Source organism: Leucoraja erinacea, chromosome 32 (genome assembly GCF_028641065.1).
Source record: "Leucoraja erinacea ecotype New England chromosome 32, Leri_hhj_1, whole genome shotgun sequence".
Taxonomy (NCBI): Eukaryota; Metazoa; Chordata; class Chondrichthyes; order Rajiformes; family Rajidae; genus Leucoraja; species Leucoraja erinaceus.
Genome location: NC_073408.1, coordinates 19,908,050 through 19,934,714, shown reverse-complemented (window position 1 = coordinate 19,934,714; position 26,665 = coordinate 19,908,050). Strand labels below are relative to the sequence as shown.

Sequence of the window (26,665 nt, the reverse complement as noted above, 5' to 3'; positions counted from 1 at the left end):
TGGGGGGTAGGACTGAGGATAGGGAGCGATGATTGGAGGAGGGAGACGTGGCACAGACCTGCGCCTCATCCGCAGGCAGGATCTCTGTGTGTGTGCGCGCGTGTGCGTGTGCCCCCTCCCCTCCATGTTTTGATAGCGACGTCCACTCTTGTATGTGATGGCTGTTAGGGTGGAAGGTGAAGACAAGGGGGACTCTGCCCTTGTTACGAGTGGGGAGATGGGGAGTGAGAACAGTCACGGGGTATAGAAGAGACCCAGGTGGTAGCCTCATCTATAGTAGAAGAGGGGAATCCCCATTCCCTGAAGAATGAGGACATCTCTGATGCCCTGGTGTGGAACACCTCATCCTGGGCGCAATGCGGAGTAGACGGAGGAATTGGGAGTAGGGGATGGAATCCTTACAGGAAGCAGGGTGGGAAGAAGTGTAGTCCAGATAGCCATGGGAGTCAGTGGGTTTATCGTTGATGTCAGTCAGTAGTCTATCACCTGCGATGGAGATCTTATGCATTTGCCTAAAGGCATTTCCAATACCCAATTTCAGGTTTATTGCCATATGCACAAGTTCAGTGCAGTACAAGTGCAATGAAACATCTTGCCTACAGCAATATCACAACCACATGCAAACATTAAAAAAAATGTACATATAAATTGCACTTAAAATTCATAAAATAAAAAAAACGTGCAAGATAAGGATAGAAGAGCGTGAATTGTGTAAGAAGTGTGGGGGGGGGGGGGATATGTTGCCTACGCCCAGGAACCCCAGCATTGCACCCAGGTGAGACAGTGGTTAAAACTATCTCTAAACTCATCTACTGCATCCAGTGTTCCCGATATGACACCATGCGTAGACTCGGCGACTAGAGGAGGAGTTACATCGCCTTTGGTTGCAGGGGAAAGTGCCCAGAGTTTGGTGGGAAGGGATGAGTGAACCAAGGAGCTGTGGAGGGAGCTGTCTCTGTGAAAGGCAGAAACGGGGGAGATGGAAGACGTGACTGGTGGGCGGTGACAGAGATATTGGAGAATGATGTGTTGGATGTGGGGGCTGGTGGTGTGAAATGTGAGGACCAGGGGAACTCCATCCTTAGGACTGATCATTCAATGTGTATCTGATCTTTCAAAAAGCCTTTGACAAAGGTCCCACACAAGAGATTAATGTGCAAAATTAGAGCACATGGTAAAGGGGGTAGAGTATAGGGTGATTTCACTAAAGGTCACTGGAGCGTAGATCCGCACCCACGTGACCAAAATTCTCAAGTGGAGGACACTCGAGGGTTCGGTACATGTTAGTGGATGGGAAAAAACGCATTTTCCCACCCGTTAAAAACATAGAAAACGGTGAGGTTGTGAGCTGCAATTTACTGTGCCAGTCGGGGTGACCGTGAGGCACAGCTACCTAGATTTACAGGAGAAAAAAAAAGATAGCAAGTAAGGTAAATTCAAGAGGGAACTGGTGCCGCCAAACCGGCGGAAATGAACAGCCGACATTTGCCGTGGATATTTACAGGTCCAAAATATCGGGAATTATCGCGTTTGCTCGCTGAATTTATCAAAAGTAAGTTAATAATGCCTTACTTTTGATGAAATTCAGCGAGCAAACGCGATAATTCCCGATATTTTGGACCTGTAAATATCCACGGCAAATGTCGGCTGTTCATTTCCACCAGTTTGGCGGCACCAGTTCCCTCTTGAATTTACCTTACTTGCTATCTTTTTTTTTCCCTGTAAATCTAGGTAGCTGTGCCTCACGGTCACCCCGACTGGCACAGTAAATTGCAGCTCACAACCTCGCCGTTTTCTATGTTTTTAACGGGTGGGAAAATGCGTTTTTTCCCATCCACTAACATGTACCGAACCCTCGAGTGTCCTCCACTTGAGAATTTTGGTCACGTGGGTGCGGATCTACGCTCCAGTGACCTTTAGTGAAATCACCCTATTGACATGGATAGAGAACTGGTTGGCAGACAGGAAGCAAAGAGTAGGAATTAATGGGCCCTTTTCAGTATGGGATCAAGATAGATGGAGAATCTCTCCTGACTGACTTTGTTTTCCTGTTGCACAGGGAATGTTGCCAGGCCCAAGTGCGATGTTACAGCTGCCACCATTAGTATGGGCCATCCACAGTACCCTAGAACCATGCCAAATGAGTGGAACAGTTGTGCAATTTGGAAAAGAGCTGTGGCAGATTTCAACACTGAGGTGGACAAACACTGCAGCGGGGGGGGGGGGGGGGGGGGGGGGGGGGGGGGGGGAGAATTGACTCATTTCCATTTCCGTGGGTTGCATTCGTTTCTCAGTGATGAGATAAGGGAGATTCGGAACGGCTGCCAGTTGAAACTTTGAAAAGTAAAGTTGACAATGACATTATAGCCATATAAAGCAAGCAGTTCCAACGTTCAACATTGTGCTTCTAGCGAGTCAAATTATTACAAAATGGTACCACAGCCGAGAGAAAATGTCAGCAGCATTTCTGCAGCACCTCTTACAAATCTCTTTGGAGTCTGAATTACTTAGCAACAGATTTTAGGAGGTGGTAAACACAAGGAAGTTAGGTTTGAAAACTGATCAAAGTTCTGCAGCTGAAACTTAAAGGTAAAAGTGACTCATCAGAAATGTATTTTCTCCAAAATAAATTCTAATGAAATATGTGACACTTTATAAATAAATCATTGCATAATGATTTGCAGAATATATTTATTAATATGCAAAATCTTCTATGTGGGCAATTATCACATCTGCAGACTGAAACTGTGATATAGCCTTGTGATACAAAGTACCTTTCATCTCTTCCAACCCAAACCGTCCCCTCCCTAGGTACTTTCGCCTGTAGCCGCATTGTTTCGCTGATCACCTCCGCTTAGTCCGCCTATATGATTTTCCGGTTCACTCATCCTCTCATTCCCATACTGACCTTTCTGTCCTGGGCCTCCTCCATTGTCAGACTGAGGCCCAGCGTAAATTGCACCTCATATTTTGCTTGGGCAGGTTACAACCCAGCAGTATGAATATTGACCAAGTAACCCTTTTTTACGCTCACACTCCATCCCACCCTCATCCCAGTTCTCCGACCAGTCTGACTTCTTCAGGTTGAGAGGCAGGGGAAAGGGAAAGGGAAAAGAACGGTCTTGATCCAAAACGTCACCTATTTATTTTCTCCAGAGATACTACAGCCTTTCGTGTCTATCGGTTCAAACCAACATCTGCAGTTCCATCCTATACAATGATCTATTCTACATTTCCCTTGTTCTTCGTCCCCTTTGATCTCTCGTTGCCACACCTTACCCTTCCATATCTCTCATTTCCTTCTCCTAACTCTCAGTCTGAAGAAGGGTTTCAACCCAAAAAGTCATCCATTCATTCTATCTAGAGATGTTGTCTGTCCTGCTGAGTTACTCCAGCATTTTGTGTCTATCTTCAGTGTAAACCACCATCTGCAGTGTGTAGGAAAGAACTGCAGATGTTGGTTTAAATCAAAGGTAGACACAAAATGCTGGAGTAATTCAGTAGGACAGGCAGCATCTCTGGAGAGAAGGAATGGGTGACGCTTCGGGTCGAGACCCTTCTTCAGACAATAAAATACTCTTCAGTTTGAAGAGCTCTGTAGTTTATATGCCATATGCAGTACATGCTTTCTTGATTCTCAAAAATGTCTGTGCATAAGTCCCATCGTTCAACAGATCAATTTCTTTCAACAGAAGTATAGGTTATATTTGACAAAATGAAACCAGAACAAAATAAAATTGAGTGGTGAACACGAGAGATTTGCTTTCTTTTGTTAGGAAGATTTGAGCCAGTGTCAACCGGTATTTACAACCACTAACATGGAGTCATAAAGAAATATAGCAAATCCACACTGACCTTGAACCACCCATTTATACCAATCCTACATTAATATAATCCAACTATATTTTCTCCATATGATCATCAATTTCTTCCAGATTCTGCCACTCACCCGCACACAACTGGCAAATTACAGCCGCCAACTGATTTACCAATAGGCACGTCTTTGGGATAGGAGCAGGGAAGATAAACCAGAGCACCTGGAGGTAGTCCACATGATCACGGGGAAGAGCATGCAAACTCCACACAGAGGGCACCCCACGTCAAGATTGAACGCAGGTCTCTGGTGCTGTGAGGCAGGCTCTGGTTGTGTCATTGTAACCTTTGATTGTAACCTGCATGTAATTTCCAATTACCCAATGGGAAATACCCAATTATGCCAATACCCCTTCCCCCCCCCCTCAATAGTTTAGTTTAGATTTAGAATTTCAGGGTGGAAACAGGCCGTTCGGCCCACAGCAAACAGCCCCACACTAACACTATCCTACACACACGAGGAACAATTTATAATTTTAACAAACCAATTAAACTACGAACATGTATGTCTTTGGATAGAGGGAGGAAATTGGAGGTCCTGGAGAAAACCCACATAGGGAGAATGTACAAACTCCACACAGTCAGCAGCTGTAGTTAGCATCAAATGCAGGTCTCTGGCAATGGTAGGTAGAAACTCTATCAGTGCACCACCATGCCACCCTAGTTCTGGTATAACGCGAGGTAAAGTCTGTATCCGCTGAAGAGCAACTTCAGCAGAGAATGTTGGTGGTTTAGACATGTCAATTCCCAGTCTATATGATTACATGTTTACAACCTTGCATTACTTTGGGGGGGGGGGGGGGGCATAGCATTTACCTGCACTAAGACATCGTCATATGCACTTAGACAGAAACCTGCATTATATGAAACTGAATAGATTTTAGATCTATAACAGAGCCCATCGATAGCTGTCAGAGCTTGCATATTCTGGCACTTTATACAAAGGAAGTCACGTCACACATCATCTCACTCTTAACAACATCACCAAAAACAGACTACAAACCCACAAGGTACACTTAATTCCTGTCCTGGCAGATTCTTATCCATTTCCTGTCACCTCTTTGCTGAAGCAGGTGATAACTTTTACATTGGTAAAATAGGTCTCCATGTCTAAATATTTTTTTTTAAAGAACCACATTCAAATCCTATTTACTCACACTCTCCCCAAAGGAATGACACCCTTTAACAGGGTAGGTCTCTCTCCTTTACCTAACCTCACACTGGCGTGGTTGGAAAAGGCAAGAGAATTAAATGGGGGGAGGGGAGGGGGCAGAGGGAGGGGAGGGGGTCCAAACAGAGGGGGGGGGGGAGGGGGAGAGGGGGAGTGGAACAGAGGGGGGGGGGACAGAGGGAGGGGGGGAGGGGAGGGGGCAGAGGGAGGGGGGAGGGGGACAGAGGGGGAGGGCAGGGGGACAGAGGGAGGGGGGGAGAGAGGGAGGGGGGCAGAGGGAGGGAGGGAGCAGAAGGGGGCAGAGGGAGGGGGAGGGGGAGGGGACAGGGAAGGGGGGGGGGGGGGAAGGGGGGGGGGGGGAAGAGAGGGGGAGGGAGGGAGGGGGGGAGGGGGGCAGAGGGAGAGGAGAGGCAGCGGAGGGAGGAAGAGGGGTGAGAGAAAGGGAGGACAATGACCCAGGAGCCGCTCCCTTCCTCTCCACCAGTTCCACGACTGTCAACAAAACCCCTTCTCCGCTCACCCCCACCCACAACCCTCGACCCGGCTTCCCCGCCTCCACTCAGCCGGTCACTACTCACTCATCCCCCGCAGGACGAGCGCTGTCCACTCAAGGCCGGGCCATCGTCCCATTGCCACGCATGCGCGAAGAGCAGGGCGCTGGGACATGTAGTCTCACTCGGTGCTAAATGCCTACAACTCCCGGCATGCAGCGGTCACCACGTCCGCTGACCGAGGACTACAACGCCCGGCATCCTCTTCGACGGCGGCGAGAGGCAGGTGTGACTGACGGATGCTGGTTCACGCCGACGTTCGACACAAAATGCCTGAGTAACTCAGCGGGTCAGACAGTATCTGTGGAGAAAAAGGAATGGGTGACTTTTAGAGTCGAGACACTCCTTCAGACGGAGAGTCAGGGGAGAGGGAGACACAGAGATATGGAAGGGTAAGGTGTGGAAACGAGATCAGTGGCGGGCCTACATGTTGGGGCCCGAAGCTTGAACTGTGATGGGGGGCCCTTAGCAACAAGCAACAAGGTCTGGGTCACCACTGTAATCTTCTTCAATGGGGTTGTTCCACGACAGATCGCCACACATTTTAATTTCTGTCATAAATGTTAATAGTGTTTTAAATTATTTATAATTATTTTATAATATATTTCCAATGAAACATCCTTAATTTGAATGTTTTTTTCCGTTTTCAGCTAGCCTACATGATACATTAATAACCTTAAAATTTTTATTTTAACTATTATCTGGATCTGGATCTAGATGTAATACGCTGAAAAGCTCTAGATAGAGCATCAATTTGCTATTATTTTGTATTGAATTACACTATGTTATGAGATAGATGAAACTTTCACTACTCGTAATTAACTAAGTTTATTTAAGCTATAAGCAACTTATTTCTGCAATACACAAACTCAGAAACGTCTGGCAAGCATGGCTGATTCCGCAGGCTTTTCCCACCCAAAATACTTCGCACATGCGCACACTCCAGAAATGTCCTGCGCATGCGCACACTCTAGAAGAGCTCCGCACATGCGCCCACTTCATTCTCCCCTCCTATTTATGTTGAGACGGTCAGGAGGTTTAATACGTCTTGATGACCGTCGCAGCACTGGAGCCTCAGGAGAACAGTACTTTAGTTCGGCAGACAACATTTTAGTAATATAAACAATGCGCATATTTGCATAACGTAAACGTACCAAACTCTTCGGCGGCGCTCTTCCAAAATCCTAAAAAACAGAACACATTACTTTTAATCAAATGGCAATTTCCCAGAACTAGGAACAGAATCTGCTGAAGCAATCTGCAAGGTAGACATAAAATGCTGGAGTAACTCAATGCGTGAGGCAGCATCTATGGAGAGAAGGAATTGGGGATGTTTTTCGGGTCGAGACCCTTCTTCAGATTGATGTCAGGGGAGGGGGTAGGACAAAGAAAGAAAATAGGTGGAGACAGTGGGACTAGTGGGTTGACTGGGAAGGGGGTGGGGGATGGAGAGAGAAAGCAAAGGCTACCTGAAGTTAGAGAAGTCAACTTCAAGTAGCCCTTGGAGCAATCAAGACAGATTTACTAGAATGTTGCCTGGGTTTCAGCAACTAAGTTACAGAGAAAGGTTGAACAAGTTAGGGCTTTATTCTTTGGAGCGCAGAAGGTTAAGGGGTGACTTGATAGAGATCTTTAAAATGATGAGCGGGATAGACAGAGTTGACATGGATAAGCTTTTCCCACTGAGAGTAGGGACGATTCAAACAAGGGGACATGACTTGAGAATTAAGGGAAGTTTAGGGGTAACATGAGGGGGAACTTCTTTACTCAGAGAGTGGTGGCTGTGTGGAATGAGCTTCCAGTGAAGGTGGTGGAGGCAGGTTCATTTTTATCATTTAAAAATATATTGGATAGTTATATGGACGAGAAAGGAATGGAGGGTTATGGTCTGAGTGCAGGTATATGGGACTCGGGGAGAATACGTGTTCGGCACAGACTAGAAGGGTCGAGATGGCCTGTTTCCGTGCTGTAATTATATGGTTATAGTTCGTAGTTCAGTTGGTGTTTGCCATGTTCATGACTCACAACTAGATGGACAGAACATTACAGTAGATAAAGGGCAGAAGTCATTCAGAGCCAGGCTGAATCTTTTGAAAGAGAAACATTGTCACACTTCCCCCCTCCGTTTCTTTTAACCTGCATTTCCCCCCCCCCCCCTCCCCTCCCACCCCAACACGCACCGTTGATTAGGAGTGAATAGAAAAGGCACCTACTGCTGTACTTGGCTGGCAATTCCGCTGCTATCTTCACTGGGTTTCACTGCTGTGTCCGCTCCATAACAAAGACTAAGGGAAAATCCAACCAACACTCAGTATTGACTCAAGTTTGGCCATTTATCATAACACTTCTTAAAAAACAATCTAATCTCAAAAACATCTAATCTCAAATTTTCTTTGAAGCAGCAGATACTCATCAAGTTGGGTTGAATTTTCAAAAGTTCCAACCGCATTACTCATCTCCCAGTGTGCTCAGCACCTCACAAAGATAAATATGTTCTACACCATAGGACGTTTTTTCTCGCAGGACACTGTTTGGGAATTTTGACCCAATGTTTTCTGCAGGGATCTTCCGCCATCAACATTTCATGCATGTCTGAAGTTGCTTCAGTTGGATGGAGCTGTATATTTTGTGTATGTTGTACAAATTGTCACGGTCTGTGCGGCTTGCATCCATTCTAATGTCCCTTACACCAGTGTTTCTCAAACTATTTCAGTGTCATTTATCCTTGAGTCTTTGTCACAAAATGTTATTCACCCACAAATAAATGTTCTTATGTTTTTCGGTAATTTTCGTCTTATTCTCTCTTGTGTATAATTTTGTATATAATTGATTTTGTCACACGAGCAAAAAACATAAATGAACTAATTCACCCAAAAATAATTTAATTCACCCTTAGGTGAACCATCCACCAGTTTAAGAAGCATTGCCTTACACACATTCTGCAGATGCACCGTAGAGAGTCTACACTTGGCGGCACCACAACTCGGTTTCGGAACAGTTTTAAAGTACTTGTGCCCTCCAAGGGGAAGAACTGGGTTCTATAATCCCTTCTTGTAAAAGATTAGTTACTTCTGTGTTGATAAAGTTCCTATCATCTTTACTAAAATGTCTTGATTTTGTAGCAATTGGCTTGCACTTGGATGATAAATTAGTGAATAATGAAGGACATTCAACAGATGCAGCAGAAAGACCACACAATACTGGTGGCTTTGACAACACAAGATCAGGCATAGTTCCTTCATACATTATTTGAAGTGATCTGTGCAGTTTCTGGAAATCCTGACCTACAATTATATCGCTACACAAATTTTTCAAAACACCAAGACATACAGATTTATAGCTAGTTTTGTTCAGAATAAAGTTTACAATACAAGATCCTATAATTTGAGTATTGAGAGTTGTCAGAGCCATCGAGATTTCTCTATTTGAAGGAATTATAGTTAGATTTAGTCGGGACACAACTTGTTCACTTATAAAACATTCTGAACTGCCAGAATTAAGTAGTACATTAAGTGTATGGCCATTAATGGATACCGTTGTAGCTGCATGAGACGAGCTCTGAGGAAATGCAGCTGTAATTGCACATAAAGAAGGCGTGTATATGGCAGCAGTCACACTTTTAGTAGTTGCTTTGGACTTGCATACTCTAGAATAATGTCCCTTCTTGCCACAACTATTACAAGTTGCCTCTCGAGCAGGACATGTCTCTCTCTTAAGAATATTACCCCCGCAAAAGTAACAGTTCAGTAGAAATTGTTTCCGTTTGCTCCATATTAGTACGAGGGTGAAATTCTTTTGTAGTAGTTGCAGCAGAATACACATTAGATGAGCCATAAGCATCTGAATTTTTCTGAGCCAAGTCTAAAGAGTAAGCTGACTATAAATCCAAGGTTTTGTGTTCTAATAGTCTCTGTCGTATTAAAGGCGATGCCAAACCATTGATAAAAGAGTCTCGAATAACTTCCTGTCGAAATTGATCAGCCGTAACCAAAGATCCTATAGCAGAGCAAGATGGGTTACTCTCACGCAAACGCGTAGTACGCTCATGGGCAGATTCATGGGTGATTTTATGACTCATTTTAGCAACCTGCATCCGCCATCTTGTTCCGCCATCTTGCTCAGCCATCTCGCTTCCTGCCAAAGATTGGATCCGCAGCGGGGGGAGGGAGTGCGCGGCCCGGGGCAGCGGGAGAGAGAGTGTGGGGCCCGGGGCAGCGGGAGAGAGAGTGTGGGGTCCGGGGCAGCGCGAGAGGCGATAAGGCCTAGTGTGTGTGAAGTTGCGGGGAGGTTTACAATGTTTCTTATTTACAATGTTTCTTATTTAATGTCCCGTGTCTAGTCTGAAATAAAGTTCATTATTGGATCAGAATATAATTGTGTGTGTTATATGATTATATACATTTATATAATTTTCATGTATGTGTGTTTATAAACATTTTATTCTTTAACAAGAATTAACAGAATTATGAATCTAACCCTATATCACACACAAAAAGTTCCCCCGCAATGTCAATTACCCTGCGAGTCGGGTCGGTTCCGGTTACTACAAAATCAACTCCAACACTGTTTGTGAGCCATTTAAAAAGAAATGATTTAAAAAACATTAAAAAAGACAATTACTAGAGTCAAATTTTATTCTTGACGAGAAGTATGAACTGACAGATTTATGAATCTAACCCACACAAACTGTTGCCCCGCAACATTGATTACACTGCGAGTCGGGTCGGATCAGGTAGGCTCAGGTTGCTAAAATGGGCGTGGAAAAATGCCTAGGATCCCCTCCATAGCGTACTACACGTCAGCCCATTGCATTTAGCAGGAGTAGCCTATCTTGCTCTGCTATAAGATCTTTGGCCGAAACTGCTTTGAAGGCACAGTCTTTACTAAGTCTTTGAAGTTCTTGTAAAAATTCATGAAGTGACTCATCAGGTTTTTGTTTCCGAGTAGCAAGGAGGTGTCGAGCGAATATCATGTTGGGTGTCTTAACGAAGAGTTTGCTTAGTACATCAATAGCAGAGTCATAAGTTGTACATTCCTCTATGTAATCATATACATCAGAAGAGACAACACTTATTAATGTCTTGAGTCTGTCTGGTGCATCATTGCCACACTCAAAGAAGTTATTTAGTATACAAAGCCAGTGCTTCCAATTCTTTGCAGCAGCAGGTAAGTTGGGATCCAGATCCAAGCGTTGTGGTTTCAGTAGCTTCTGCATCCCAAGTCGGACTGTTTGACTTCTGAGATAAGTTGCTTAAATTGTTGTGAGATAAATGAAACTTTCACTACTCGTAATTAACTTAACTTTATTTAAGCTTTAAGCTTTATTTCCGCAATACAAAGTCTGGCAAACATGGCTGATTCCGCAGGCTTTTCCCGCCCAAAATACTTAGCACATGCGCACACTCCGAAAATGTCCTGTGCATGCGCACACTCTAGAAGAGCTCCGCACATGCGCACATTTCACACTATATTATTAATATATATATTTTAAACCCCTTCTCATACAGTAGACCCAAAATGTTTAAGCAATGTGGACCAAAGATTATAGAGGAGCAAGATAAACCACTCGACGAAAAAGCTGTAGTATGGTCATGGGCTCATGGGTAATTTGTGGCGCGCCATTTTGGGAATCATAGATATTTGGGTTTTTTTTTTTAATGGGCATCTGTCATGGCGCCCACATCTACACGCGTAGCGAGCCATTCTGCTATAGTGCTCGAATCGCCAATGTAAGTGATTCAAGCACTTTATAGCCGTCTTTCTTCAGATTCCCCACTAAAGACATAAGAAAAAAATTATAACTTTCTGTCTTGAGGCCGATCTCTTCCTATAGCTCAGATCGCGGAGCCGGGGGTCGCCAGAAGAATTGCTCTGATCGCTGGCCCCACGGACTATAACACTCTGAAGCCGCGGTGTGCGGAGCTTCTAGTCGCGGGGGCAGCGTGCACTTTCCCTCCCGCAGTCTGGGATTCCTCGCCGGAGAAAAGCTCTGACCGCCAGCCCGTGGCCTATAACATCATGAAGCCCCGGTCTCCGGTAGGAGGAGGCCGTTTGTGGACCTCCAAGCAGCGGAGGTCCCGAACCGGCTTGTGTTTAAGCCGGTTTGAAATAATGTTTAAAATACCGGATAAATTGTGTTAAATATACACAATGTACACGGATTAATGGTCTTTAAAATACATGATAAATGCTATTAAATATACACAATGTTGGTATATCCCTTTTATCTCTTTTTTTACTTTTAATATATCTTCTGTTTTCTTTTTTTCTTTTTCTATGGCTTACTTAATTCTTTTTCGAATTTTTCGTGTCTAAGGGTCTCTTTTGATCACTCTTTCACACACTTACTATCCTATTTCACTCTCTTTACTTTTCTGCTTTTTAAAGTTTAAAATATTAAGTGGTACAGGAAATGTATTATGTTATTTTTGGCATATTATTGTAATGTACACTACTTCTAATAAATAAAATTATTTAAAAAAAATATATATATATACACACAGTGTACACGGATCAATGGTTTTTAAAATACATGATAAATAGAGTTATAGGGAACAACAACATGCCATGAGGAGCACACATCAAAGCCTTAATTTACTTCCCAATGTATGATGACTGTAACATATATAAATCTATTCTTATGATTTCGACAATGTATTATATTATATAAGACATTTTTTGGTACATGAGTAAGTTATTAGAAAGTCTTCTTTTATAGATCTAGACTTAGCACAATAATAAAGGTAGACAAAAAATACTGGAGCATTTTTGTCTACCTTCGATATTCCAGCATCTGCAGTTTCTTCTTGACTTCAGGGCTGTGGTGGCGCTGTGGCTGCGGCCCGACCGGAGCCTCGGAGACTTTGGCCACTGGTCCCGAGGACGGTAACATCGGGAGCTACCAGGAAATATTTGGCTTATGGCTTGGTTCCTCTGTCTTATACACCATTAAGCGGCTTAGTAACATGAGTTGCTGGTATTGTCTTGCTCCATCTTGAATTCTCTCAGTTACGTACACAGAAACACCCCCCCCCCCCCCAAACTGTGGATGCATTCTTATTCAATGAAGTTGAAAGTGAGGTCCCAGGTTGGTGACCGATTCTCCGGAGCTCCCGCAACAACAGCTTTGTCCGCTGGACTGGAGGGCGGCATCTTCGTCCGCCCCGGGCCGCGGAGTTTGAAGCGGCCCATTCGCGGAGCTTGGATTCGGCCGCGGGACTTACCATCACCCGGCGGGGGGGCCCAACATCGAAAGCCTGGATCGCCTCAACGCAGAGGGAGAACAAGGAAGGAAGAGACAAGGACTTTTTGCCTTCCATCACAGTAGGGAGGTGCCTGAAGATTCACTGTGATGGATGTTTGTTAAACTGTGTTCATTGTGTGTTCTGTTACTTTATTTTCTGTCATGACTGCAAGGACCAAAAGTTTGAATGACAATAAAGGAAACTTTAAACTCGAAGCCCCCACCTCAATTTAACTAAACCTCCCACCACACGACTAAACTCCACCACACACCTAATCCGCACCACAACTAATCGCTGTCTCTCTCCCGTTCCCACTATTTATAGCCCGTTCCCACTATTTATAGCCTGGCCGTTGGCAGCGCCTCACGTGAGCGGAATGGGTCCAACTAGGGGGGCAGGGTTGAGTCCATTTCAGCCATAATGGATGAAAGGGCCTTTTACTTGTAGGTAAAGACATCCACAATTTAATTAAACAATTTCTCCAATTCAGGGGGCGTATTAATCAATTCCTGTGATGGACAGGCTGTCCCATACAGCGGGAAAGCAATCATCCAGAATTGTTCTGACTCTGATATACTTCACTTAGTCCTCATCGGTAATATACAATTCAGTTAGATGTTACACCACTGTCACGTGAGGGACAACAAAGGTCAAATAACAACATTCCCTTCAGTTATAGGTTGACCTAATCAACCTTTCCCAGTACCTCTCATTCCCAGCTACATACCACGTAACCATGGGTATGTCCGGAATCCACATACAAAATACGTCCCATTTATTGGACTCAGCAGCTATTAGCACTAACCTTGGTGCAAGTGCTGTTACTCAAGTATACTCCATTGCTTCTTCTGTCACAATAACAGGTAGTATTAACTGGGCTCTGGGGCAATTCACTAATTTAAGCCATGGTATTTTCCCAAACCCTGGTCTCATTTACCTTCCATCCTGTCTTAAAAGAGGCCTCATACCATCCTTTAAATATGGGTCCTTGACTTTGCCATTCTGAAGGCACCCATTAGTTGCTGTTTTATTGCGAAAACAGTGCAAGGCCAGAATCTCAGTAAGGTTAAGGAGTATTGTTATGAGAGGTATTCCTTCCTCACCATTATATGGGATGTGCGTACACAACCAGCATACACTTATTATTACGAAGCGCAAATTCAAAACTCATAAACAAAATCAGGTTATTTCCCCAAGTCCAGTCTATATCGGCCAACCCCAGAATATAAAAGATCAATAGCCCGATTGTCCTTTCTTGGTTCTCCAAACTGTTTAAAGTCAATCAGATGTATCCTCTTCACTGCAATTGATGTTGCTGTTAGCATCTGCTAAAGTTCCTTTCAACACTGCCCCAATTTTTTCTGATCCCAGTACCATATCAGTATGTAGTTTGATAGTATGGACTCATCCCTGTGTTTAACAGATAGTGGCTTCTGTGACTCTTATACCTGAGAATGCAGACCTGGCAAGGCATGGGTTAATTGCTGTGCATACGTAATTAATTCATCGCTGAGAACCTGTAGGTAAATCCATAATTTCACAGCTTATCCTGTTATTAATTCGAAAGGTTTTAACCTTGTCTCTCTAGCTGGGGTTGTTCTGAACCATCAAAATAGCTGAACACCTTAATCCATTCCTGTCCAGTCTCAGTCAAGACTTCACTTAAACTTTTTAGGGTCCTATTCATTCCCTCCACTAATCCAAAACTCTGCAATTAGTGGAAGATATGAAATCACTCCTTAACTACTGACAAGGCAATGTCCCTTTCATCACCTTTCCTATGAAACATTTACCCTGATCACTCTAAAGAGGGACCCATTACCTAAATATTATCTCTTTGATTCCTTATCACAATTCTAGCTGTTCTATCTTAGCATGGAAATACCGTTACCCAGTAGGTAAAGCAATCAATCAATGCTAAACAGTACCCTTTATTTTATGGCTCCAGGAAGGGTCCAGTGAAATTTATCTATCTACTAGACCAAGTGCAGACCCGTTGGGTCTGTTCCCCCAAGGTGCGGTTTTGGGGGGGGGGGGGGGGGGGGGAGGCGGCATGCAGCGTCTCACACACACAAACTATCCCCCCCCCCCCCCCGCACGCTAATGGGGGGGGGGGGGGAGAGAGGAGAGGAGAGGGGGGGGGGAGAGGAAGGGGAAGGGAAGGGGAGGGGGGGAGGGGGGAGAGGGATAAGGGAGAGGGGGGAGAGGGGAGAGGGAGAAGGGGGGGGGGGGAGAGGGGGGAGGGGGAGAGGAGGGGGGGCAGAGGAGAGGGGGTAGAGGAGAGGGGGCAGAGGAGAGGGGGCAGAGGAGAGGGGCAGAGAGGAGGGGGGAGAGAGGAGAGGGGGGAGAGGAGGAGGGGGAGAGGAGAGGAGAGGGGGATGATGGGGGAGGGGGGGGGGGGGGGGGGGAGAGGTGGGGAGAGAGAGGGAGAGAGGGAGAGAGAGAGAGAGATAGAGGGGAGAGAGAAAGAGAGAAGAGAGAGAGAGAGAGGGGGGGAGAGAGAGAGAGAGGGATAGGGAGAGAGAGAGGTGGGGAGAGAGAGAGGGTTCATTTTTACTTCATCCCAAACCCCCAAACAACCATTTGCAGTCAGTGTTTTTTTCCTCAAACTAACCATATTTTCATTTTCAAACCACATTATGGGTACTCGCAGCTGTGGAGACATTTGTTCAGTGTCATTCAGAGCTCTGATTGAGGCACACCACTTGCAGAGACTGATTGAGGCACACCACTTGCAGAGACTGATTGAGGCACAACACTTGCAGAGACTGATTGAGGCACACCACTTCCTGGTTTTATAGTCCCTCCCCCTCCCTCCAGCAGGGGCAGCAGAGAGAATGGGGAATGTTGTAAAAACATTAATATCTCTGTCATTTTTCATCAACGGGAAAATACCTCTGCACACATGCGGCGGAGGGGGGCATTGAGCGAGGTGGCCAAAAATGATGGCTGTAGGTGGTGGCGTTATCTCGGAAATCGCAGCACAGATGGCCAAAACCGGTCAAGAACAGACTTTAAGTCATATAGATGTTGATCTGCGAGCTACACTCATTTTCCATTTGTCACTGCAATTATCTCAAACTGCCCCTAACTTCCCTGTTTCCAAGTCACACTATACTATGGGGAGAGTGTAAGTTATAATCCTCCTCAGTGTGTTGGGCTCTAAGATTTCCACTGCCCATGTTATGTGTTCATATACTTAAGCACACCAGTGCAGCCAAGCTAACACTTGACTTTGCCTAGCGGAACAGCAAGCAACTGTTCTCATTCTATCTTCATAGTCTGTTACTACCACTGAAGTGCCCTTCTTTCATTACCACAGCACAAATGTAGCATTTAATAAAATATGAGAATCCCAGTGCTGTGAAGGTCAGGGATAGTTTTTTTTTTTTTTTTTTTCTTCAATTGTCCAAATATATTTCTCTCCCCAATCTACTCGATCTCTCAACATTTACTCCCCATAATGATTTTTTCTCAAACTAGGTCTGATGTAATCAACGAGCACAAAACACAGGCTTCCTTCCACACATTTAAAACAGGAAACAGGAAACCTGGCTCCTCATTTGCATTCTAAGAGACAAAAAAATATTTATTTTCACCACATTAGAAAGAAAATTATTTAAGATATTGTTAATGTACTTTGTACATTTATGTACTCTTGTACTTTTCATTCTTTATAGGCACTTTGCCCCCGGCTATCTTCAGCCAAATAATAACGTATTGGATTTTTAAACCAGCACGTTAGCTTCATTATTCAACTACAAGGACACCCAAATCCCCTTGCAAAGTTACATTCCAAAGTTTAGATAGTCTTATTTTCTATTCTTCATCCCTATATATATTCCTACATTATGATCCAAAAGCCAAATTCTGTCTCAGTCAACCTACACCCTGCAATTTTATGTCATTGCCACTTGAATTGGATTCCTTTATTGTCATTCAGACCTTTCGGTCTGAACGAAACTACGTTGCCTGCAGTCATACACAGTAACAATAAATAACAAAACATACAATAAACACAAATTAACATCCACCACAGTGAGTTCACCAAGCACCTCCTCACTATGATGGAGGCAAAAGTCTTAATCTCTGTCTCTTCTCTCCTTGTTCTCCCTCTGCGCTGATGCGATCGATCCAGGCTGAAGATGCCGCCCTCCAGGCCAGCGGACCTACGTGGTGATGTCGCCGCTGCCGAAAACCGGAACGCCGTCTCCGCTCCGAGTCGGCCCACCACAGCCTCAGCTCCGAGTCCCGCTGCATCAGCTCCGAGTCCTGCAGCCACAGCTCCGAGTCCCGCTGCCCCAGCTCCAAGTCCCACAGCCACAGTTCCGAGTCCCGCTGCATCAGCTCCGAGTCCCGCTGCATCAGCTCCGAATCCCGCTGCAACAGCTCCGAGTCCCACAGCCTCAGCTCCAAGTCCCACAGCCCCAGCCCCGGGCCGCTGCATCAGCTCAGAGTCTCGCTGCAACAGGTCCGAGTCCCGCAGTCTCGGCTCCGGGCCACTGCCAAAAGCTGGAACGCCGCATCAGCGAGTCGGGCCACCGCTGCCTCGGCCCCGAAGTCGGCCAGCCTCGCATTGTAAGTCCTGGCTGGCTCTGCCTCCGGAGCTTCGAGGTTGGTCGCAGGTTGGAGACCGCCAGCTCCGCCATTAGGCCTCAGCGCAGACGGAGGCAGAGAAGAGGGATATGACAAGAAAAAGTCACATTCCCCCGAAGGGAGAGACAAAAAAACATGTTTCACCCCCCCCCCCCCCCCCCCCCCCCCCCCCCCCCCCCCCCCCCCCCCCCCCCACCCCCCCCCCATAACACAACCTAACACAACCTAATAAACTCAAACTCAGCCAAAATAAGACAAAAAAAACAACAAAAGAAAGTAAAGACAGACGGACTGCAGGCGAGCCGCAGCTGTTAACAGCGCTGCCACTTCCGGACCAGTCCCTTACTAACCAATTTGACAATAAAAGTCTTGCTCCTTTTTTTAAATCCAATTTAATAACATGGATCATCAATAATTGATATGCTAGCACTCGCTCTTTTGGCACGTGGCATTCTAGAAACGTGAAACCAGTCCCTTTAAGAACAAGGAGTAGGCCATTTAGGACTGAGATATTGTCTCCTTTTTTTTTTACTCAATTCAAAAGATTAAAAAATAGGAATAAAACTTAAAACACCAATAAGACAAAACAAACAACCTACATTTTTTCATCTCTCCTCTATTGAAAGTTAAGAGAAAATAACGAATGAACTTAATTTTCATAGATTGCTAACACATTTGCAAAGACCAAAGGAATTAAATATAACATTGTGTCTCCTCCTCCACACAACTACTGACTTCTTAAAAAGACACACACTACATAAAAGAGCAAGTTCATTCAATGATATCCTATTTCATCTGAAGTGTAGGATTAAATCAGCTTTCATCCATCGGTTCCACAAACACGTATCAATCTTTAAACTTACTTATTTTATACCTTTTTTCCTGTGACATTCACTCACAAGTTGCCACACATACAATATGCTCACAGATATTCACACTTTAAACAATAAAATTATCACTCAAAAGTAAAACACAGTAATACACACCTCATGGAAATTATTCTAACTCGTAAAACGTTGATACACCCAAATACGTTCATAATCTTGCCTCCCATCTCACACATTTACTAAATTAGCATGGAATTTTCACAAAGGAAAATGGGCATCACAATTAGGTTTTTAAATTGTACGGTATATCTCTATTGTTTATCCTTCTTACCAGCATGCGTAAGGGAGTGCATATAAAATAAAATAACAGACAGAAAAACATCAATTACACAAATTTGTCCAAAAGGGCTGTGATCCAGAGTCCCGTAGTGGAATCAATGGCACTGCCCTTTTGTTTCCATAATTAGTTTCCCTAGTCAAAGGCTTCCCTTTGCAATTTCTAAACCTTCCCTTGTCTGACAAGTCTGTTCTGTTTACTAGAATCTTTCATTCTTTTTGGACCAGAATTTACAAGCTGCCATGTGAGCAGTACTATTAGCTCAGGCATTCCCCTGGGAGATTTTGTCATGACCACTCAAATGGGTATTGCACTTAATAATGGCTAGATGGACTGGGAAGGCTGAGGCTAGTGTAGTTGTCAGCGTTGTCTTTAAGTTGTGAAAGTCTTCTTCTTGTTGGAAAGAGAGTTAAAATGAATAAGAATTAACCAAGCCCACAAAAAGCTTAATCTGCTAGGAATGGGCAGGCCGGTATGATTCACAATGGGATGGTCCAATTCCCTGTCAATCAGGACCCTGGGCACTGTGATTGGGACCCTGGGCACTGTGATTGGACTTTGATCCAGATTATGATTAGTCAGACGTCCTGTCAATCAGGATCTTGCCACACCCCACAACCATTGGGTCACTCACAAACTCTCCTCTCTGTCTTTCTCTCGCTCTTGCAGAGACGAGCTCTATGCCAAATGTGATTCAAAGTTCGAAGGCAAGTTTGTTTTAAACGGTATAGGCTGTTGGCTTGTGAGTTAAAGTTTTTAAGCTGCCTCAATTCTCATGCTTTTTTTTCTCTTCCAGTCTTCTTTAATTTAGCTGCTGTTTTCTCTCGCTGGTCATCTGCGTTGTTTAACTCTCTCACTGCTGAATTCAATTACTGCTTCTTCTTCCTCTTCCACCTCAGCCCTTTCCCTTCTCCTTTCTCATCTACCTTTTCAGTCTCCAAGTCGCTATCAGTATCAGTTTCTTCTGGGGGTGCCCTTCCCTGTAGGAGTTCTGGAGAAATTAAGAGAACTGAATGAAATTTTCAGTTATCATAGATTGAACCATTCTGAAACAAATATAAAATAATCTTATTTGGATGACCTGAAATTAAAGCATCTAATTAGTTAGTTACCCAATTGTAGCTAATTTCAAACTTCAATTACTAGATCTAAACATCTATCCATTTCATAATAAATGATTAACATTTTTAAATAGCCCAAGTGTCCAAATAATATTCACAAATAATTCACAATAAAACATGATTTTTAAATCTCATTTACATCAATTTATAGGCCAAATGGAAGGAATTTAGTGTTCAATTGCTGTAAATTAAAGTCAATTTAAATCGGCTTTCTAGTGGGTTCCTGTGAACGCGCTGGTTTAGAACATTCACATTGCGCTGGATTTGTGCCCTCAAGTGCCCAGAAAAATACTGCGGGATATAAAGAGCCCAAAATGAGCTACTCGCTATAGAAAACTTTATATACAGGGTTATATACAAGCCCCATTTAATGTAAAAATAAGGTACATACCTTTAATTGTTTGCTTTATAAAACCCTGGGGCTGCGAGAGGTTGCGGGTTGAGAGAGTGATTTTTAAACTACTATAACTATTATACAAGGCCATAAAAACTAATAATACCTTTTGCGACGGGGTCTTTCAGCGATTTTCCGTTAATGATTTACTAGGCTGAACATTTTCGATTGGAACAGCCTAGTAAAAATCGCGTTTTAAACCCGCCCCCTCTGAACAGCGCCAAAATCGCGCACACGGGGTAGGGCAGATGCTCAGCCACGATTCAGGTAGGTTTTGTAACATACCTATTATATGGGGGAGGTGGTCTACACTATTCCCAACTTTGTTCCTCATTTCCCCATCAAATTTGTTCCTTCATCCCCCCTCTTCTATAAACAGGGTTGCTTATGTCAGACAAGGGGTCCCTGGGGTTATATTGTTTCAGTGCCTTTTTTCTTTTTCCCTTTTTTTTGCCTTTTTAAGTTTCTACATCCCATGTTCCTTCGACCGGATAAGATTCATCTCCCAAACAATTTTTTTTCTAATGTAACTTAATATTCTATAGTCTTTGTTACTTTTAGGATTCAAATTACATATGTTGCACAGGCGTTCCCCAGATTATTCCCCGTAGATAGAAAGAGAGAAAGAGAAAGTAGACTTCTCAACTCTTTAAAAAAAAAACCCCCAATGCCCCAACTCTTTAAAATAGGTCCCAAGTGTCTCAACGAAGCAGACCCACTAACCGGGACCCCCGTTTGTCAACTTGGCAGACTTCTTAATTCTTTAAAAAATAAACACTGCATATTTCTCAATCCGACACTCCTTGGATGTCTCAACAAGCCAGGCGCACACCTCATCCCCTGTACCTCAACCCGACAAACCACGGATGTTTCAACAAAGCTGACGAGCCCTTTGTAGAGAGAGAGAAGAGAAAACAAAAAGAGAGAAAGGAAAAAAGATAGAGATAGAAAAAGAGAGAGAAACTGCTCAATTTCTTCTTAAAAAATATATGCAATTGGTCTTACCGTTGTCTGTATCAAGGATTTTGGCAGGGCACCAGATCAACCTACTACAAAGGACACAAGTTTTCCCGGGAGCTTCTTCGGGATGTCGGTCTCAAGGGGTCCAAATAGTGCACTTTTTATCCTCCCCATCAGATCCCGGACAAACTATGGCCTCTTACTCAGTCGTCTGTTGATGGTCCCAGCGAAATCCTGCCGACTACGCCAATGTTAAGGTTCATTTTCTTAAAACAGCCAATTTACAATAAGTTGGGTAAAACCAATAGAAGCTTTAATGATCATTTAACTAGAGTGCTAGGAGATACAAAGTCAAGCATATAGCAGATGCTTAACTCCTCCCAGGCCACCACTCTAATGAATGAAGACATACAGCATCTTTTTATACAGTTTTGGAAACATAGTCACATGTTCATACAGAATGGCAGCAATGACGTCTAACATATCAATCACAGCTCTACCCATTCAAAGCATGCTTGTCATTAATACAATACAATCATTCTATGGTTATATCGATCTTAAAGTTTAGTTACGAAACCCCAAATAACAGGAAGTTAGTCAAAGGTCTATCATCTGCAGTACCTTCTTAAACAATGTAACGATCCTTATCAGTTGCCCACAGAAGTTGCTGCTAGTCGAGGATACAGAATTCTCAGGAAGTTCCCAAGCTCCCAAGGCTTGTGTTTACAGAAGCAAGCCAGAACCTTCTCACCATTGTCAGTATCTTTTACTTGGGCACAACAGGAAGCAGCTTGGATGCAGTTTGAATGTTGGCCTCCAATTTACTGATTACCCAGCCCTTCTACAGAACCCAATTTTAAAGCTTTCATTTACTCAGAACCCAAAACCCAAATTAATCTTTACTTAATAAAATATTCCATTATTAACTAGGATATTATCAGAATATCTGGACTAAAGTCGCTTCTGGGGAACCTCCGGGATTAGGGGCCCTGAAGCTTAAGCTTCATCAGTTTCACAGTAGATCCGCCCCTGAACGAGATATCAAAGGAGATGGAGTTCAAGGAAAATGAAGAATTGACCATTGTTGGATAGGAGAAACATAGAAAATTAGGTGCAGCAGTAGGCCATTTGGCCATTCGGGCCAGCACCACCATTCAATATGATCATGGCTGATCATCTAAAGCAGTACCCCATTCCTGATTTTTCCCCATATCCCTTGATTCCTTTAGCCATAAGAGATAATTACTCTCTCTTTAAAATATCCAATAAATTGGCCTCCACTGCCTTGGGAGAGAATTCTACAGATTCACAACTCTCGAGCTGAAAATGGTTTTCCTCATCTCAGTCCTAAATGGGCTACCCCTTATTCTTAAACTGTGAGCCCTGGTTCTGGACTCCCCCAACATCAGGAACATGTTTCCTGCATCTAGTCTGTCCAAACCTTTAAGAATTTTTTGTTTCCATAAGAATCCCTCTCATCCTTCTAAATTCCAGTGAATACAAGACTAGTCGGCTCATTCTTTCATCATATGTCAGTCCCGCCATCCCATGAATCAACCTGGTGAACCGACATTGCACTCCCTCATTAGCAATAATGTTCTTCCTCAAATTAAGAGATTAAAATTGCACACAATACTCCAGGTGCGGTCTCACCAGGGCTCTGTACAACTGCAGTCAGACCTCTTTGCTCCTAAACTCAAATCCTCTCGCAACGAAGGCCAACATGCCATTAGCTTTCTTCACTGCCTGCTGTACCTGCATGCTTACTTTCAGTGACTGATGTACAAGCACACCCAGGTCTCGTTGCACCTCCCCTTTTACTAATCTGACACCATTCGGATAAGAATCTGCCTTCCTGTTCTTGCCACCAGTGTGGGTAACCTCACATTTATCCACATTATACTGCATCTGCCCACACTCAACCTATCCAAGTCACCCTGCAGCCTCATAGCATCCTCATCGCAGCTCACACTGCCACACAGTTTTGTGTCATCCGCAAACTTGAAGATGTCACATTTAATTTCCTCATCTAAATCATTCATATATATTGTAAATAATTGTAGTTCCAGCACTGAGCCTTGTGGCACCCTACGTTATGATTCCAAGGTTCAAGGTCAGTTTATTGACTCATGTACCCATTAAGGTACAGTGAAATGCACTGCCTGACATTCTAAAAAGGAGCCGTTAATTTCTCTTTGCTTCCTGTCTGCCAACCAGTTCTCTATCCATGTCAATACCTTACCCCCAATACCATGTGCTCTAATTTTGCACACTAATCTCTTCTGTGGGACCATGTCAAAGGATTTCTGAAAGTTCAGATACACCACATCCACTGGCTCTCCCTTATCCATTCTACTTGTACATCCTCAAAAAATTCCAGAAGATAACTCAAGCATGAATTTTCCTTCATAAATTGACTTTGACCGATCCTGTCACTGCTTTCCATATGTGCTGGAATAACATCTTTAATAATCGACTCAAGCACCTTCCCCACTACTGATGTAAGGCGAACTGGTCTATAATTTGTGAAGGAAAGAACTGCAAATGCTGATTTAAGTAGACACAAAATGTTGGAATAACCACGGGACAGGCAGCATCTCTGAAGAGAAGGAATGGGTGACATATCGGGTCGAGACCATTCTTCTGACTGATGTCAGGGGAGTGGGCGGGACAGAGATAGAATGTAGTCGGAGGCAGTAAGACTGGTGGGAGAACTGGGAAGGGGGAGGGGATGGAAAGAAAGGGAAAGCAAGAGCTACTTGTAGTTATAAAAGTCAATGTTCATACCGCTGGGGTGTAAGCTACAGCGAAATATGAGGTGCTGTTCCTCCAATTTGCGCTGGGCCTTACAATGGAGGAGGACAAGGACCGAAAGGTCAGATTGGAAATGGGAGGGGGAAAGTGCTGAACAACCGGGAGATTAGGTAGGTTTAGGTGGACTGAGCGGAGGTGTTCGGTGAAACGGTTGCCAAATCTGTGCTTGGTTTCGCCGTTGTGCAGACGTTGACACCTGGAACAGCGGATACAGTAGATGAGGTTGGAGGAAGTGCAAGTGCACCTCTGCCTTACCTGAAAAGACTAACAAGGTCCTTCGATGGAGTCGAAAGGGGAGGTAAATGGCCAGCTGTTGCATCTGCTGCAGTTGCAGGGGAACGTATCTGGGGAGGGGGTGGTTTGGGTGGGGACGAGTTGACCAGGGAGTTGCGGAGGGAACGGTCTCTGCGGAAATCAGAAAGGGGTGGAGATGGGAAGATGTGGCCAGTAGTGGGATCCCGTTGGAGGTGGCAAAAGTGTCGGTGGATTATATGCTGCACAAGAGGGGCTCTGTCCATGTTGCAAATGGGGGAAGGAAGAGCAAGAGCGGAGCTGCGGGATATCGAGGAGACCCTAGTGAGAGCCTCATCTATAATGAAAGAGGGGAACCCCTGCTTCCTAAAGAATGAGGACATCTCAGATGATCTGGTATGGAAAACCTCATCCTGGGCCCAGATGCGGCGTAGACGGAGGGATCGGGTAGGGGGCTAGAGTCTTTAAAGGGCTTTCTCACGGTGCGACCTGAAGCAAGACTTAGGAAGCAGGGTGGGAAGAAGAGTAATTTAGGTACCTGTGAGAGTCAGTAGGTTTGTACTAGATGTCAGTCAATAGTCCGTCTCCTGTGATGGAGATGGTGAGATCCAGAAACGGTAGGGAAATGTCAGAGATGCTCCAAGTGAATTTGAGTGCAGGATGGAAATTAGTCGTGAAGTTGATGAAGTCAGTGAGTTCTGCATGGGTGCAGGAAGCAGCACCGATGCAGTCGTCAATGTAGCGGATGTAGAGTTGAGGAACAGTGATTGTTTGGCGCACCCTACAAAGAGGTAGGCATAGCTGGGGCCCATGCGAGTGCCCATAGCTACACCTTGGATTTGGCTGAAGTGGGAGGAGTCGAAGGAGAAGTTGGGTGAGGACCAGCTCCGCTAGGCGGAGGAGAGTATTCGTAGACAAAAATTGGCTGGTCCTGCGGTCGAGGAAGATCTGAAGGGCTTTAAGACCTTCCTGGTGGGGGATGGGGGTGCAAAGTGACTGGACATCCATGGTAAAGATGAGGGAGTGGGCCTGGAAAACAGGTCACTGAAGTCTAGAATTCCCATTTTCTCTCTCCTGCTTTTCTTAAAACATGGAGTTGGCTACCCTCCAGTCCACAGGAACTGATCCAGAGTCGAGAGAACATTGGAACATGATCACCAATGCATCCATGATTTCTAGGGCCACCTCCTTGTGTACTCTGGGATGCAGACCATCAGGCCCCGGGGATTTTTCTGCCTTCAGTCCCAACAGTTTACCTAACACCATTTCCTGACTAATGTGGATACCCTTCAGTTCCTCCCTCCCACTAGATCCTCAGTCTCCTAGTATTTCTGGGAGATTATTTGTGGCTTCCTTAGTGAAGACAGAACCAAAGTACTTGTTTAACTGTTCTGCCATTTCCTTGTTTCCCCATTATAAATTCAATTGTCACTGATTGTAAGGGACCTACCTGTGCCTTCACTAATCTTTTCCTTTCTCCATATCTAATGAAGCTTTTGGAGTGTTTTTATACTCCCCGCAAGCTTTCTTTCATGCTCCCCCCCTCTCTTAATTAACTCCCTTGTCCTCCTCTGTTGAGTTCTCCCAGTCCTCTGCTTCCTCTGACCAATTTATATGCCTCTTCCTTGAATATAACACTATCCTTGATTTCCCTCGTTAGCCACAGTTGAGCCGCCTTCCCCGTTTTTGCCAGACTGGGATGAACAATTTTTGGAGTTCGTCCATGCACTTTTTAAATCTTTGCCATTGCATCTCCACCATCAACCCTTTAAGTATAATTTGCCCGTCTATTCTAGCCAATTTCCATCTCATACATTCAAAGTCTCCTTTCTTTATGTTCAGGGCCCTAGTCTCTGAATTAACCAGTAGATGACAACAAAAGGACAGGCAGGTGGGCAGAGGGGGTGGGGTAGCTCTGTTGGTAAGTAATGAAATTCAATCCTTTGTGAGCAGTGACATAGAATCAGAAGATAGGAATAGGAATACTCTATTGTCACGTGTGACTAGGCACAGTGAGATCAAAGTCAAAGACATAGTCAAAGAAGCCTTTATTGTCATTCAGACCTTTCAGTCTGAACGAAATGTTGTTGCCTTGCAGTCATACATATAATAAAAATGACAAAAACACACAATAAACACAAATTTACCATCCACCACAATGAGTTCACCAGGCACCTCCTCACTGTGATGGAAGGCAAAAATCTTAAAGTCCTTGTCTCTTCCCACCCTCTTCTCCCTTTGCTCTGAGGCGACCTGTGAGCTCCCGAAGCTGTCGTCCACCCGATGTCGGGTCACCGTTGCCGCTGGAACGCCACAGCTCCGTTGTCGGGTCGACGCTGCCACTGCCACTGCCACCGGAACGACACAGCTCCGTTGTTGTGTCGCCGCTGCTGCTGCCGCTGGAATGCCACAGGTCTGTTGTTGGGTCGCCGCCACTGCCACCGGAACGCCACCGGAACGCCACAGCTCCAATGTCGGGTCGCCGCTGCCGCCGGAGCGCCACAGCTCCGATGTTGCCGCTGGAA

General features: G+C 44.6%; 1 protein-coding gene across 2 annotated transcripts in view; it reads right to left on the bottom strand.

Annotated features, from left to right (window-relative positions):
• ei24 (EI24 autophagy associated transmembrane protein) overlaps nt 1-22,315 on the bottom strand; it is a 57,816-nt gene extending 35,501 nt beyond the window's left edge. Inside the window, exon 1 of one of the 2 annotated variants that reach the window (XM_055660850.1) lies at nt 21,120-22,315. The gene's annotated coding sequence lies outside the window, so the exon portion shown is untranslated. Of the gene's footprint in view, nt 1-5,622; nt 5,763-21,119 lie in introns of those variants that run through there. The other variant, XM_055660849.1, reaches the window with a different exon arrangement.
• Nucleotides 22,316-26,665: the final 4,350 nt, after the last annotated feature.